The 14,616-nt window shown below is 41.2% G+C and overlaps 2 long non-coding RNA genes across 5 annotated transcripts in view; one reads left to right on the top strand and one right to left on the bottom strand.

Moving 5' to 3' along the window:
• Nucleotides 1–14,616, bottom strand: part of LOC147754655 (uncharacterized) — a 108,955-nt gene that overhangs the window by 3,588 nt on the left and 90,751 nt on the right. The window contains exons 1-3 of one of the 4 annotated variants that reach the window (XR_015316735.1): nt 7,263–7,606; nt 6,840–7,058; nt 6,032–6,145 (exon numbers count right to left, since the gene is read on the bottom strand). The exons of 1 other annotated variant lie outside the window; for it this stretch is intronic. This is a non-coding gene — a long non-coding RNA (uncharacterized LOC147754655). Of the gene's footprint in view, nt 1–1,851; nt 3,062–6,031; nt 6,343–6,839; nt 7,059–7,262; nt 7,607–14,616 lie in introns of those variants that run through there. 2 more of the 4 variants (XR_015316737.1, XR_015316736.1) reach the window with 2 other exon arrangements.
• The window catches only part of LOC147754656 (uncharacterized), a 31,197-nt gene that overhangs the window by 2,910 nt on the left and 13,671 nt on the right, over nt 1–14,616 (top strand). The gene's annotated exons all lie outside the window — the stretch shown is intronic.

Raw genomic sequence — 14,616 nt, forward strand, 5'->3', positions numbered from 1 at the left:
TGAAACCGGGAATAAGGGAAATGTAGAACTAGGAATGATGTTCACGACAGGATCTATGTCCTAAACATAAAAACCCTATGTCGAAAAAGCTTCAATTGTGAAGTGTAAAAGAACCAAGGCTAAGCGGGACAAGAATCGTTTGCAGTCTCATTTTTTGGACTTTAAGGTTCTGGAAAGTGGACCGGTAGCGCACAAAAGTGATGTCTTCCACTTAGCAAGGACGATTCTAGTTAGGGTGCATTGTTAATAATCTACCTAGATTCTGGGTTACGTGCTTAAACAGCAGATAACAGAACAGTTAGTAGTGCGCCTGATAACGCATCGAACCAAATCGCAGACAAAACGATAGCAGTAGTACGAGCAATAAATGAAGATCGCTACCAAATAAAAAGTCACAAAACGATATCTTAAATTGACCAGATTCAACTTACAAAGCAAAATTAAAAAATAAATCTTAGCAGATTTCTAAGAATGTCCAAAAAGGTATAAAATAGAAAACTATTCCAGGAATAAAAAACAATTGATTTAAATTGATTCTAGTTATTAATCATAGCCTTTAAATAGTACAGCAAATTCAATAAAAAAAAAAAACTGGAATTTTTATTAACATACGTAAGTCGCATAAACTTAAATTTGTAGTAACGTAAACACTCATTTCGTGTTCATTCAAGAGACGTGTAGGGGTATGCTCGTGCTTTATATAATTAGCGCTAAGTAGTAGCATTATTTACATACGTTGTTTACATGCTAAGTATAAGTGATAGGAGCTATCGTTCAACAAAACGAGCAAACATTTACTTGCTAAAAGCTTTCAGTGTTTAGTATTTTTTTTTCTATGAGCAAGCGGCGCTTCAGATGATCAGGTGATTACTTAGTTCTATTTTCACTGTTCTCATGCAATTCATACAAGGAGCTCGCTCCCTTTTGTTCGTAAACTTTCCCGTTCCCAGCGTAGTGACCCAAAAACTTTTAGAAATAATGCCCAGTTAGTTATACTTCAAACATAAATTGGGGTTAACGATACACATCTAAAATAAATGTATCATTTGTATTATTTATACGTGCGCAGCTAATGCGACAGGGCCTGCTTTTCATGTTGCACACAACGAGCAGGCTTAAATAGGTGCTTAGGTAACGCTTGTCTATACCCCTCAAAGAAAGAGGCTTCCACTTAGGAGAAAACTGTTAATTTATGAATGTGTAGTTAAGCAGCTGTAAGTCTAGCCCTGTTCCTGCTCTGTGTTCTGCATGACAATACCAATGTATTTAAATCATATTGCACCATCTATTCCTAAGAGATGTACATGCTTGCGTACATGCTGAAGCATGAAAAATTTGCTGGAATCGTTCGGTTAAACAACTAGCCCGCAGGAACCCTCGATACGGCCCTCCGCTGAACCAACAAACACTCTCCTGTCACGATACTCATCATTTTTTTTAATGCAAATAGGACCCACCACCGCCTAATGTTGAAAGGTAACGTTAGTTTTATCTTTTTGTGCCCATTTCACCATTTTGAGTCCAAAAAGCCTTACGATCCTTCATCGAGTTGAACGTTCCAACGACGGAATCACTTAGATGTTAAAATAATTCTTCTAGAATTGCTTGGACTTATAGACAAGGTTTGTCGTCAGGTGTTGCTCTTCTTCGAATGTTATGAAGAACGCCGATAGAAGCCAACGCAACAAACAAGAGCTTCGTCTAGATTATAAGCAGCTCGTTATTCAAAAACATCTGTTTTAAAAAAAATAGATTTCATGAAAGAATAGTTGCCCCAGTTTTCAATAAGCGCAAAGATGGCACACTTCTGACAGCTGAAGTCGTGTTCTAATACTTCTAAGTTATACTCACCCCGAACCAACCGTTATCAGCACCCAGAGCCGATGCTGGTGTCGGACGTTACTGTCGCTGAAGTCGTAGCTGCACTATTGCGATTTTGTAATTTGTCTAACTTGCTTGGCTACCAACATACATTGAAGCTTGTTCCTCTTGTTTCACTGATGTTTTACTGGCATTAGCTTACTATGAGTTCGTGCCTGACCGCCGATAACTGGTCGAGCTATAAAACTGACTGCTATGAGCCGCTTACTTTTGTAAAAAACGAGCGAAAAATTACAGCCCTACAACGTCTTCTCCATAACTTCAACGACAGCAATGTACTGCTATGCACGCACGTTCACATATATATCGATATAGATGTAATGTGAGAGGATGTGATCACTCTTTGAAACTATCGATTGACTACGAGTCAGCGATAGACTCAGATGAGTAGTCGTGGGTCGTCACTCGCTGAGCTGAATTGCGGTGGATCTATCGATAGTTGCTGCTGTTTGCGATCCGTGTTTCATGTGTCGCCATCTTCTTTGCTTCGAGCTGCTTCTGGTCCATTATCCTCGACGGAACCCAAGTGAAGTCCAGTCGATTTAATTTGTACTATTCGGCAGGCTGTGCGTAAATGTGTATCTGTCTATGCCGTCTGTGTATCTGTTCGAGTGACTAGCCAGCCACCGCCGATGATTTAAAGTGGCGAACTTTCGAAACTCCACACAAATCGAACGGGTGTAGTGCCTGAAGAGAGGTTCGGCTTTTATGTCTGTTTGAGACATGTTCATCTGTCCAGCCTCACTCGTGTGGGACATTCGGCGACTACTGCTGTGTCCGCTGTTATTACCGGCTCGAATAGTTCCTCTAAATCCTACCATTCCGTCTACTTATTCGCATAACGTAAAAACTGCGAAAACATCGATAACGCATACAAAAACGTCGTATAAGTATCGCTGCCGCATCCGTTTGAATCGTTATAATAATGTCAATACCAGAGAACTATCAGATTCAGAAGCGCAAATTCATGGGGTGCTCCCTGGTAACCGTTGACTGAAGTCCAAACGAGACAGCGGCCACTGATTGCAAGTACACGAGGTAAAAGCAAGTCTCGTGAACTGAACATTTTTGCCCATTTAGAACGAGTGTATTCAATAGCAGTGGCTATATTGATACTACAGCGAAGCCGAAATAGAATCAGGCACCAAAAATTAAAATTTTGCTTGTAATGAAAAACCTTTCTACCGCGCATTTGACTTTTAAACCCAGGTTGATATCACACAGCAGAGTAGTTCCTATGTTGCCAGCATATCCTACAGCGCCACTTAGGGCCGACAGAAACAAAAAAATCTATTTGCAACATATTTATACAATGAAAATAGAACGTTTCATTATCAGCAACTCTATTAAAAGAATAACCTGAGAAGGACGAATTATAATTTGTACCTCTCAGCTAAGTGGGGATCCTACGAATCAATTGAAGTTCCTCCATTCAGAGCATGCCTAAAAAGCATAAGGAGTCAGACAAAAATTTGCGAACGCTTTCAACTAACTGGCATTTTTGCATAAGCAGAAAAATAGTAAATTAAGTCCATTCTTATATAAGATACTACTTCTAGGACGTAGATTTATTTCTTCACTCGGATGTGATGTGCCTTATGAAGATTGAGGGCAGGTACGCCTCGAGTTAAAACGAGAGGATCCTCACATCTTTAATAGATCGATCATTTCACTGTAGAATAAGTTTCTTTTTTTTGTTTTTTTAATGATTTTCTAAAGGGACCTTTCTGTGTCCTTAGTTGTATCCTAGCTATATATATATATATATATTGGCCAACTTAATCAAAGCTCTGTAATAAAGCTGAACAATACTCGAAATACATGCACATAGCACTTGGGCGTAAGAACATCAAATAAACGCTTTAAGCACACTAAGTTCTGCACAGAAACAATCAGCTAAGTATATTCTACTCTACTGAATGGGGGTGGACGGGACATCAATAGCGCAGGAATATAAGCGGCGCGGGTAAATGACAGCAAACATCACTCTAACAAAAAAGGTACAACTAGAAAACCACAGACGACTACGTACCTTGATGTCGTTGTGCTTAGGCGGATCCTGCGCGCTTGTCATTGCATTATATGAGATATAGGTAGAATAAATTTGTGCTATCGAATACTGAGCGTGCATGTCAAGCATATAATGCTCGTGCTCGTGCTTTTGAATTATATGGTTATCGGAAAGCTCGTTCGACCTAATGGGACATAAGAGCGTTTGCCTGTCTTCTCGTATCACTGTTTGTGAGGTGATGAAGTGTTGAGTCGTATTGCATGCCGACCGGCTAACACGACCATTCGACGAACTGTCGCTTCCTAGATGGTACGGCAGGCTTGCGTTTTGAAAGCGGACCTACCAGTGATCTAGAAATAGACGATCCTTACACCTAGTATATAGAACACATGTGTAAATACATTTACGACCGTATAGCCCTGCGAGCGTGCGACGCTGTACCGCGAGATGGTGCACCCTTTCGAAAATCGATACAAAGCATTGAACCTTTATAGTACATTTCTCCCTCTATATGCTCAGGTAACGTGCAAGCGACTCAAGCAATGACAATGTATCCAGTGGCCTATATAATTTATTTAACATTTATTATTCGCTTCGGTCGGTCGGTCATATCGACTTTCTGTGCACAAGTGGGATCGCTCCGCCATGAACAACAAATACTTAAAAGGAGTACAACATCTGTTGATTTTTCGGGTTCTCATAAAGCGACAAGCCAACGAAGCGAAGAACAAGAGTTTTGCAAAGATGTATGATGCGAGATGTACTTTGCTACGAGTGTTAATAGAGCGAACAGGAATCGGTACTAGCAAGTGCGATAACTTAATCCTCACTCTTTATCCAGTTACAGAAGAAGTTGGTCAATATTTACATAACCTGCCAAAAAACATATTTACACCGAAACGATAACAACTATCAATTTTTCTCTGCAATCGACAATCGCATCCTTCCGTAGAAAAATTCTCTGAGGCAATAACAGTACGCTGCAACCGTAACCCTATGGTAATGCAGTCCTCTATGGGGAATTTCGTTTTCATCGAGCTTAATAGAAGCTAAGCAATTTTACTAATTTAATCGATCGGTTTCAGATCCAGCTCGACGTAAGTTATACGTTAAACCAACAGTTATTTCGTTGCAGCTACTCTCTCATTTAACCCGTTGCCCTTTTACAATTATTTCGTCTTCCTGGTCTAAAAAGTTTACCACGAGGCTCAGCCAACTCAATACATGTCGCGCTCGTGATATGTTCGTTGGCTTTTGGTATAATACTTCAACATGAATGCAGGGCCTTTTGAATGTTAGCGGACTGACTCTGTTTCCAGGACGCGCATAAATATCAACATATGTGAACTGGGTGTCTTTTTGTGGCCTTTTAATAGGAATTGCCGTTAGGAGAATCGGCTGACCTATTAATTCGGTTACTGGAACACTACCGAAGTTTTTTTAGGCCTTTTAAATATTTTTTTATAAGAATATATTAACGCATACTATATCATATGAAAAATGACTCCGCTTCCGGGACATCACTAAAGCGTGAGGACTTTGATGTCTTTTTTTTTATACCAGCAGAACACAAATGAAACTAAATAAAGATATAATAAACGTTTCATGTTTATTTCCTGGTTGACGTATCGATTCCGTTATCCTGAGACGTTATTAAGAACAGACTTTTCCTATACTTTAGATTTTTCTTTCACAATACGTATTTACACTTGTTTACGCTGAAAGATTTTCCCTTGAACACATGTCTTAAAAATGCTTTTCACCAAAGTCAACTGCACACTAGCAGCTTGAAGTTTTCAATTGACATTTATTAAAAAAAAATGGCTCAAAAACAAACTAAAAAAGCATTTTCACTTTATGGCTATAGGAATAAACCGATACGATACCATAGTAGATTTGTGGTAAGATAACGGCCGTGCGACTGCCGTATGGTTATAAGACTGGGAAGCCCTCACGAACTGCCAGTCACGGGTTTCGCGTTGCGCCTACTTTGTCACTAAACTGATTTTCTTTGTGCAGATACAAAAGGCTAATTATATTTATAATAGAAGTAACCTTTATATATATATAAGTATATTTATAATAGCTATAACCTAACAGTTTCAACACAATTTTTTATATAACACATGTTGCGCTTACTTGTTCCGGCGCCAGAAGTTGATATACCCATTCTCGCACCACAGTTTTGACGAAAGTGTACATTTGTACATCAGGGCGGACAATAATGGTCGCCTTAGTCTTTGCCTACGGTGTCTTCAAATACGGAAAATAGGAAAGAACTTATTAGTTTACGGTTTGTGGTTGTGACCAACTGAATTAATACGCCGTATACAGAAAAACAAACTTTGCTATAGAAAAAAGTACTTGTCCCATCGGCTCCGTCTCACAGCTCTTTCGAGGACGAAACTCACAATCGGTGTACTCCAAGAAACTGTTTTTTGCTCCGAAAATTTAAATTCGCCACTACTATTAGTATAACTAGTATAGTAGATTAGATAGATAGATAAATAGACTACAGTCCCTTACTTTGTGCGTAGGTTACATCGTTAAAATAAAGCACAACAGTAATGATGTAGATTTTCAGAAAAATGTTCTACTTTTATCAATCATAAACGAAGATCAGTGTTGCAATTTTTCCTTTCTGCACTTCTTACAAAGTAAAGCAAAAAACATGCAACAGAGCATCCGAAAAACGAAGCTGGTATTGGATCATTTTTGCGGAAACTTAGTGTTGACAACTTCTTGTGTGAATACTTCAGTGTAAAAAGCACTTTTTTTACGAACTTTACTTTGAGTTTGAAGTAATTGCCCGAAGGTAAATTTATAAATTACTCAAATTGCCTTAAGTAGATGGCAAGCGGCACGTATCATATTTTTGTACGATACTATGTCAAATAGTCTTCAGCAACTTGTATAACAACAAGTAGAATTAGCTTCAAATACATACTCAGTCTGATACCGGATTATGTAGAATTCGTAACACAAAGTTTCCTCGTTCGACATGATATCTATCACAGGGTTGGCCATATTTTGAGCAGGCGCAGCTCTTAGGTTCGCAGATATGTTATATCGGACATGAGGAAAGCTATAAACCATAGATCGCGTGACGATATGACGGTTTGGACTATCTAATTCCGTCCACGTGTCATCCCTCACCACTCCAGTTCTGAAAAGGTCAATGTAAAGTTTCGTCAATTTCCGATCCTAATTAGCCAGATGCTTTGTGAGGACAGGACTACGCCAAAGGTTAAAGCATGTTTTCAATCCTTTGGCGAGAGACGGTACGTCGACAAGTGTTTATTTCATATAATAAATATTTAAAACTAAAACCTCGTACGTTTTTTGAGTGCTCCTAAAAGCTGGACCTTACTCTGATTTATAAGGGGCGATTGACAGATCGATTATTTTCGGGTCTTATTCCCTCGGTAACCTGGAGATCGTTCTTTGTCCTGACACATCGCCGATTTGAAGCATACTACTGTTGTCGTAACAGTCCGATAACAGTTTTATGGCCTGACGTTGGCAACAACCATTCTGAAGACGTCAGACAGTAAATGACGACGCTGAGAACCCCACTGGTGCTTCTTAGCCTTCCAGGTGACAATACCGGCGTAATGTTTTCAGTCTGATCCCTATTGCGCGTCGCTGGGATCAAAGAAATGCCAGGTTTCTTCGCACATCGCCGAGGCGACGGATGACAACATTGCACCGCTATAATATTAAGCCGTGGATTAGCATACTAAACAGGTTAAGAATGTGTTTGGCGTTTATGTAAACTGTATTTCAATATCCACTTCAACACTTTGATATCCGCTGCGACCGATACATTGTGTATTGCATATTGCGCATATATGATGTTTTAAAATTTATTGAAAAGCTAACAACCAAAGCGTCAGCTCACCGCAAGTACTCCTAGTACTACGTATGGGCGGTGAACAGATGAGCGTTCTGCACGGCCCACACCTGAGCTTACTTAATGAAGCTCGTGTGTATTATGCGTGTATTGTCTATTGGAACAATAGACATCTATCCGATCTGTTGCTTATTTCTTTATTCTTCGTCTTTGTAGCGGCCTAGAGCGAGCCTCACTTTTTCTCGCCTTTTCAGTATCATTGATTCATTATCATGTGACGCTCCTCGTATGTAACATTAGATACCCCAACGAGCGCTACGAAACCGATCATCGTCATCATCGGGAACAGCATGATGCTCCAAACAACGACTTGTCATTTGGTTGCTATCTTACGCTGGACATGTAAATGCTAGGTAGGTTTGTAATGATTCAACACGCCCATATCTGTATGTATTTGTGCGTGTGTGTGTGTGCGTGTGTGTATACGTAGTATCGTCTCTTCTCTTTTCATTTTTTTCTCTCCCTTATTGTCTGCTTTCACACACACACACACACATACAGATGCACAACTGCACTCTCGCTCCTTTTCACCACTCTATTTATCCTGCCTGCTAATCTTCTTCCCTTCCTCCCTCGATCCAATCTTTCGGATGCTGGCTTCTCTGGCTTTTACCGCCAGGATATGATGGACACAACGACGGTAAAAGCTGCCGCGGCCGAGTTGCCGGCGGCGGCGGCGGCGGCGGCGATGACGGCGGCTGTACATCGTACAACGCTCTTCCTTGGGCTCCTTCACATCTGGTGTCTCTCGGGCTGTTGGGCGCCTGAAAGTACAACAGCGAAATGGCGCATCCACAGAGGGGAGCGCATGCACACAACGATACCAGAAGCGAGAATGACGCTCATTCCGCTCACCTATACACGCTTACGCCGCACATAATAGTCTCTAGTTGTAACACCATCCCTGTCGAGTGCCAGTTGTAGTAGCTGGGAGTATCTACCTCTAACGCACAGAAAAGCCATTGAGAATCGTGGCGACTGTTCTGTGTAGATCTACAGTAGATGGCTAGTGATGATACGAGTCACTGCTAACGGCAGCCGCATGCGAATCAATTGTATTACAGCCCTCGCAAGTGAGCCAACACTGCGATAACTAAGCAGCGCCATTGCCGGCAACAATACGACCACGGCAGCTTTCTAATATTTGTCGGTCTGTTTGGATGACCTACAACAATATACGAACCAAACATGAATGGAAATGGTCGAATGTTTGCCCAACTGAAGTTTGTCGACTAGGCTAGGACAACGTACAAACCTCAGCATTAGTGCATTGCGTGTTAGCTCTCCACGTTATAGACGGGTTTGCGCGGGCGTTTTTGCAGTTGGTATCTCATTTGAAGTATCAGTCATCTCCTCCCTTTTGGTTCCATCTGCAGTGGCAGCAGCAGAAGCGTAAAGGAAGCTTGGTCCTATGAGAAGTGAGAAAGCCCATAGGATATCCTACGAAGAGGCGAGTGAACAAATGGCCGAATCTACAAATTAGCCAATTACATAGCATTTTGTTTTCATTGAGTGTGACGCGGACCCTGCGCGACAGCGGCAGGGAAACACTTGCTGGCTTCCTTATTTACGCTAAATACGCTCGTGACCAGTTGATCAGTAACAACTTCGAGACAAGTTAAACCTTGCTAGATATTATCGTCATTTGGTCTACGCGACATTTTAAATGTTAATATGATCAATTTTATGCAATTTGTCGAGCACTTTGGCTGGTAGTGCAGCTTAAGCTATCTAGTGTATGAAACATTCAGGATATTAGGTAGCATGCAATAGGTATTAAGTAAATGAGTGAGCGTTTTACAGAGTTGAAAAGCCCAAACGAGACACGACCCGCCACACCCTCTTTGGCGTCCTTCTGACTAGTTCGCGCCTCGAATTTTGCTGCCAAAGAGCCGGCTGGTGTTCTGCAATTAACACAAACGCGAGAATCATTTAGGCTAGTATTTGAAGTTTGAAGTTTCGCGCCTTCGTTTCGTCGGTCGCCGTAGGACACAAGATCGAGCCTGTTGGCAAACGCTTAACGTACATACAAGTAGACAAACACGCACACACGAACGGCATGAGGTGGTTAGCATTGTGAGAGCGACCTCAGATAAACACCACTGCGACGTCGGCAACCGGACTATGTTGATACTGAAGAACACTCACGAGTCTTTGATTGGCTGCAACTACTAGAATCGTCAATGTCGTCTCAGGCTGAGCACCTATCCATCTACAAACACGATTCTCTGAAATGATTAGCCAGCTTAGAAAAACACCAACCGAACCCAACTATAATACGTTTGAACAAAAAATCCCCGGCGAGAAGACGAAATAGTGGTGGGGAATGAAATCTTTAGCGCAGACCAGTCATGTGCGAAGACAACCATTAGTATCACTACGGCATCTTCAATCAGCGGCATGTGCACGTGTTCGAGTTGTTACTGCCTTAGCGGACTTTATTGTGTTTCTAAGACGTCTTGTTTGAGCACGCTGTATAAGAGAGCAGTTTGTGTACGATAACGAACTATGAAGGAGGGCAAAAAGTAGAAAGCAGAACGTGAGGTAGAAAAGGGCTGGCTATGATAGACGGAAGCAAAACAAAGTCATAATGGCTTGAAGTAGCGTCAGTTGTCTGCTTGCCACCGTCAATATGAATAGCTTCGTGTATTATTCGATGAATACCTGTCCTAGGGCGACAATAGCCCTGATTAATAACCAAACAAGGGAAATTACTAAGTTCTATGCTATATCCATTAGCAGCTTCAGCTGTTATTGTTGCTCATTAGAGCGCGAAGCAGCTTCTCCTAGACATTGTGTACAGACTAAAAATAGCAGGGGACTTTTTGCTAGGACGATTCTAAGCGGAGGAAGACATTCCGAACCTGGACGAATTCTTGTGGGATGTCTCTACAAATAGACACCTTATTAGTTAATCATATAGCTAGATACTCGCCACAGGAAGTGTTTATGTTTTTCTAAAGATAGTGACATGTCTGTCTGATCCAGTATAAAAAGTTGAAAAGGGTAAACTAAATATCGCAATATCAACTAAATTTTTGCCAAGTTTATATATTGTGACTTAAATGTGAGCAATCTACTGAAAACATCTCCCGAACTGGGCTACGAAGATAATGAGTTCTAGCTGCCTATTTACGACGACAAACCGTCATATCCAATTTAACCTAAGCAAATGAATATACATATTTATTTTAAATTATAATGTTTTAACCGCAAAACGGGCACAAGTCTATTTTAGGTATAAAACGATCATAGCTGTGTCTGATTACGTCGTATATGCTTACATATATATATATATATAGATAGATAATGTATTTGCTGCTGGTATCGAGTTATTATACATTATAATTACTCCGTCTTCTGCCCTAATACAAGATTGGCGCACATGGTACATCTCTGCTAGACGGCTTGCTCGTTTCGAAATGACCGGTACTTGGTATCGGTTGGCTAAATAAATGCGCCATCATATGCCACTGTCGCAAGGCCAGACATTGTAATCGTCAATCAGAGAGTAACGTCTTGCTTTTTTTTTTTTAGCAATTTTTCTAATCAGCAGCTAAATTAATAATAACCTATATCGACAATGAGCCACACGGGATTTTTCATTCAATAACACCATTTTCAAAATATCACTATCATTCTATATAGTGATTTTAGAAGAAAGATCCGAAAATGACACAACGGGTGTGATGAGCAAATGTAATTATGTGACATTCTGGTAGATCTGTTCTTCTTGATACTGCTGGTATATCTGCTTTGGTCTTTTAACCTTCCTGTCATCGCACAACAATTTTCTCAGTTTGGGATAGCTTTTCGATCACACCGCGCCGTAGATGGAACATAACAGCTATGGGGAGCAAAGCGCGCACAACGGGAGGTCGCAACTGCATGCGATGTCACAGTAAACTCATTCTAATACCAGGTCGTGCAGCCAGCTTGATCAAAAGAACTAAAAGTAATAATAGAGAGTAACCAACTTAATTGGTAATTCTGTTGGTTTCAAGACCTAACGGTACCTCTGGGCCCTTCTCTTGGCTACTCTTCTTCAATTAGTACTAGATATTTTCAGAAGTATCCTTTGACTAGCTTACATTTCTACCATGAAAACGATAAGTCAATAAATATATATATATATATATATATTTTTTTTTATAAAAGTCGTTTTTGTCGTTCGAAGTGCCAAGTTGGCACTCGTCACTGTTTACTGGCTCGAACTGTTTGTATGGAGTTTATTGAGCTACGTCGAATTCAACCTAGGAATGACTTACACGGCTAAAAAGCTATCGATGGGATACGTTAGGATGTCAAAATGGGTCTCGTCTTTGACACAGAATACGTTAAAAAACTTATGTCGACTAAATACTGCAAGCCCAAGGCCCAACGCTAATTCGAGTCCGGCAGTAGTACACAGTTGCACGCCAACTGAACTTCTAATAAATGAGCCCTTGTAGAGCCAAAACAAGATTATAGTGCATTTCTTTGCTTTTATTTCTTTAAAAAAGAGACAATGGCCACAAGATGGGAATAAACAGCGACTGGCGCTTAAGCATGTTGTATAACGTACACTTCCGCTGTGGGCATTGGGCGCCTCCTTCCACCGATTTCATCGGACACAGACGATTAAAACACTGTTTAGTCAAAAGGAGGCTATGCTAATGTCTAAATGATATCAGTTCTCAATATCTTCCGTAGGCTACGAGGTGGTTAAGATCATCGGACTGATCCTGCAGCGGCATATCGGCGTGCAAATTTTTTCCCTTTATTCAGCTAATCTTTTGACGTTTGCACCCTTATTCCCACTCTCGGTCTTCAAAGCGATGGCTTGCGCTCTTGTTCTGGTGTGGCTGATGTGTTCTGTTGCCCTTTGTGTAGTCACTGTATAATAGGATTTGCGTCAGGCGAAGGCTTCTCGTTTACCTCTATATTCGCATGTTCCTATTGTGCTGAAACCTGATCAGAGAGCATTTGTTCGAACAGGCTGGGGTGCACGGCACTTTTAGTAGCTCCTCAAGGGCCACATTGGCCGTTTGGTGTTCGGTAAGCGCGGACGCCGCTTGTCGTGATCGCGGCACACTCTCTGTGAAGCGATGAAAGATGTCAGTGGCGGCGCCGTTGATGTCACGACATGACAAAGGAGCCAACTGCCAACATCACACACCTCATATCAAAGCCTCATAGGGACAAGGTACAACAGGACCTGCTAGCCCCGAAGATGACGAAGAGTATCCGACTTCCCGGAGTGGTCGGACCGCTGAATGTGAGAAGGTAATTGTCAGTAATTCGACTCCTCACCAAGATTGCTAGATAACATTTACCCATTCCGCATGGCTCAACGACAGAAACAACAACAGTTGGCTAAGTGCAGAATGCAACCTGGCGGCGACTAACACTTCACGTATGTGTGCGTGTGTGTGTGTGTGTATGTGTGTTTGTAAGGGGGGAATCTGCGCGTCACGTAAGAAAAAGTGTAAGATGTAAGTGTGATGTTGCCAAAAAAAAGTGTAGTACCGCGTATCTCCGTGTGCTTTAATGCTTGTGTGTCTGTATAAGCGCCTGAGCTTGTATGCGCTAACCGAACGGCGATCAGATGATCTGAAAGAAAATTATTGCTGTTTCTATCTCTGCCCTGTTGGCCGCCGTCATATATTAAATATGCTGTTCGATAGACCACTTGCCGAAACTAATACTGTGATGAATTAGATTTGGGGAGAACTAAACCAAGACCAGATGCGTTTTCACGATTAGGCCTGTATTTGCCGAGAAGAGTAGGCGAAGTTAGCTAGATACGGTGTCCTTTGTAGTGTTTCCTTAGGCTATTTGTCGTCATCATTATGCTTAAGGAGTGAGTCTTCGTTTGAAAGGATGTAAAACGCCATCACGGAACAATTTTCAGTATCTGATATGACAGGCCTTCCGCAAGGGTAACAAAATTTAGGGCCAAAGAACCTAGCAGGTCATTTTAAGGTTCTGTCTGGTCTGACTGTTAGCTTCAATACAAGCTAATCTAACGAAAAAAATGCACCTATAGTACTAATGAAATTTTACGATTTAGTACCTATATGAGCAATGTATGCTGTCTACGTACAAGTTGTTCCTACCGAGGGACTGCATTGGTCTTTTCGAACGGCACTACGATTTGAATCGGAGAATATCTGTCCTGTGGAAGCAAACATTTTACTAAACTCGTCGTTAGGTGCCGCTCCTGTGTCGATAACGTTCTTCTCGAAGAAACTGTCGCGGTAAAAGTTCAATACAAGCAATCTGGAGGACCGAGAAAAAGTAAATATCGCCAGTTTTATTTCTATTAATTCTTTAATTTTTAGCGGAACACCGAAAAATAACTGCGTCCAACCACGTTACGACATTATCAATAATGCGGCAACACTGTAAGCAGATCTTGTTAAAATTGCCGTGGTGTCACATAGGCTCTTAGAGACAACCCAGGTAGGTCCAGCAAAGTCAATAATAATCCAAATAAAGATAAGTAATAAAGGATAAAATAGTGAATAAGTCCTACACTTCTAAGCCCACACTAAACGGCCTTTAAGCCGCTTACCACTTCCTGGCTCTTGTGTAATAGGCCCCGTGTTATAGAACAGCGAGTTACCTACGGAGGAACTTTTTAGCTAACGAATCGGAATCTGCTTGCGCCAATATGCATGCAAGAATTCTCTCAGACGGGCTACGATTTTTTGCTTTGAAACCTATAATAATGCAACAAAACACGAAGATTCCGTTATCTTCAACCAAGGGATGTCATTAAAGATATACACGAAGTGTACAACGATGGTGGTAACTATTGCTGATAGTA

The sequence above is a fragment of the Varroa destructor genome, unplaced genomic scaffold (genome assembly GCF_002443255.2).
Source record: "Varroa destructor unplaced genomic scaffold, Vdes_3.0 BEIS01000007.1, whole genome shotgun sequence".
Classification (NCBI taxonomy): Eukaryota; Metazoa; Arthropoda; class Arachnida; order Mesostigmata; family Varroidae; genus Varroa; species Varroa destructor.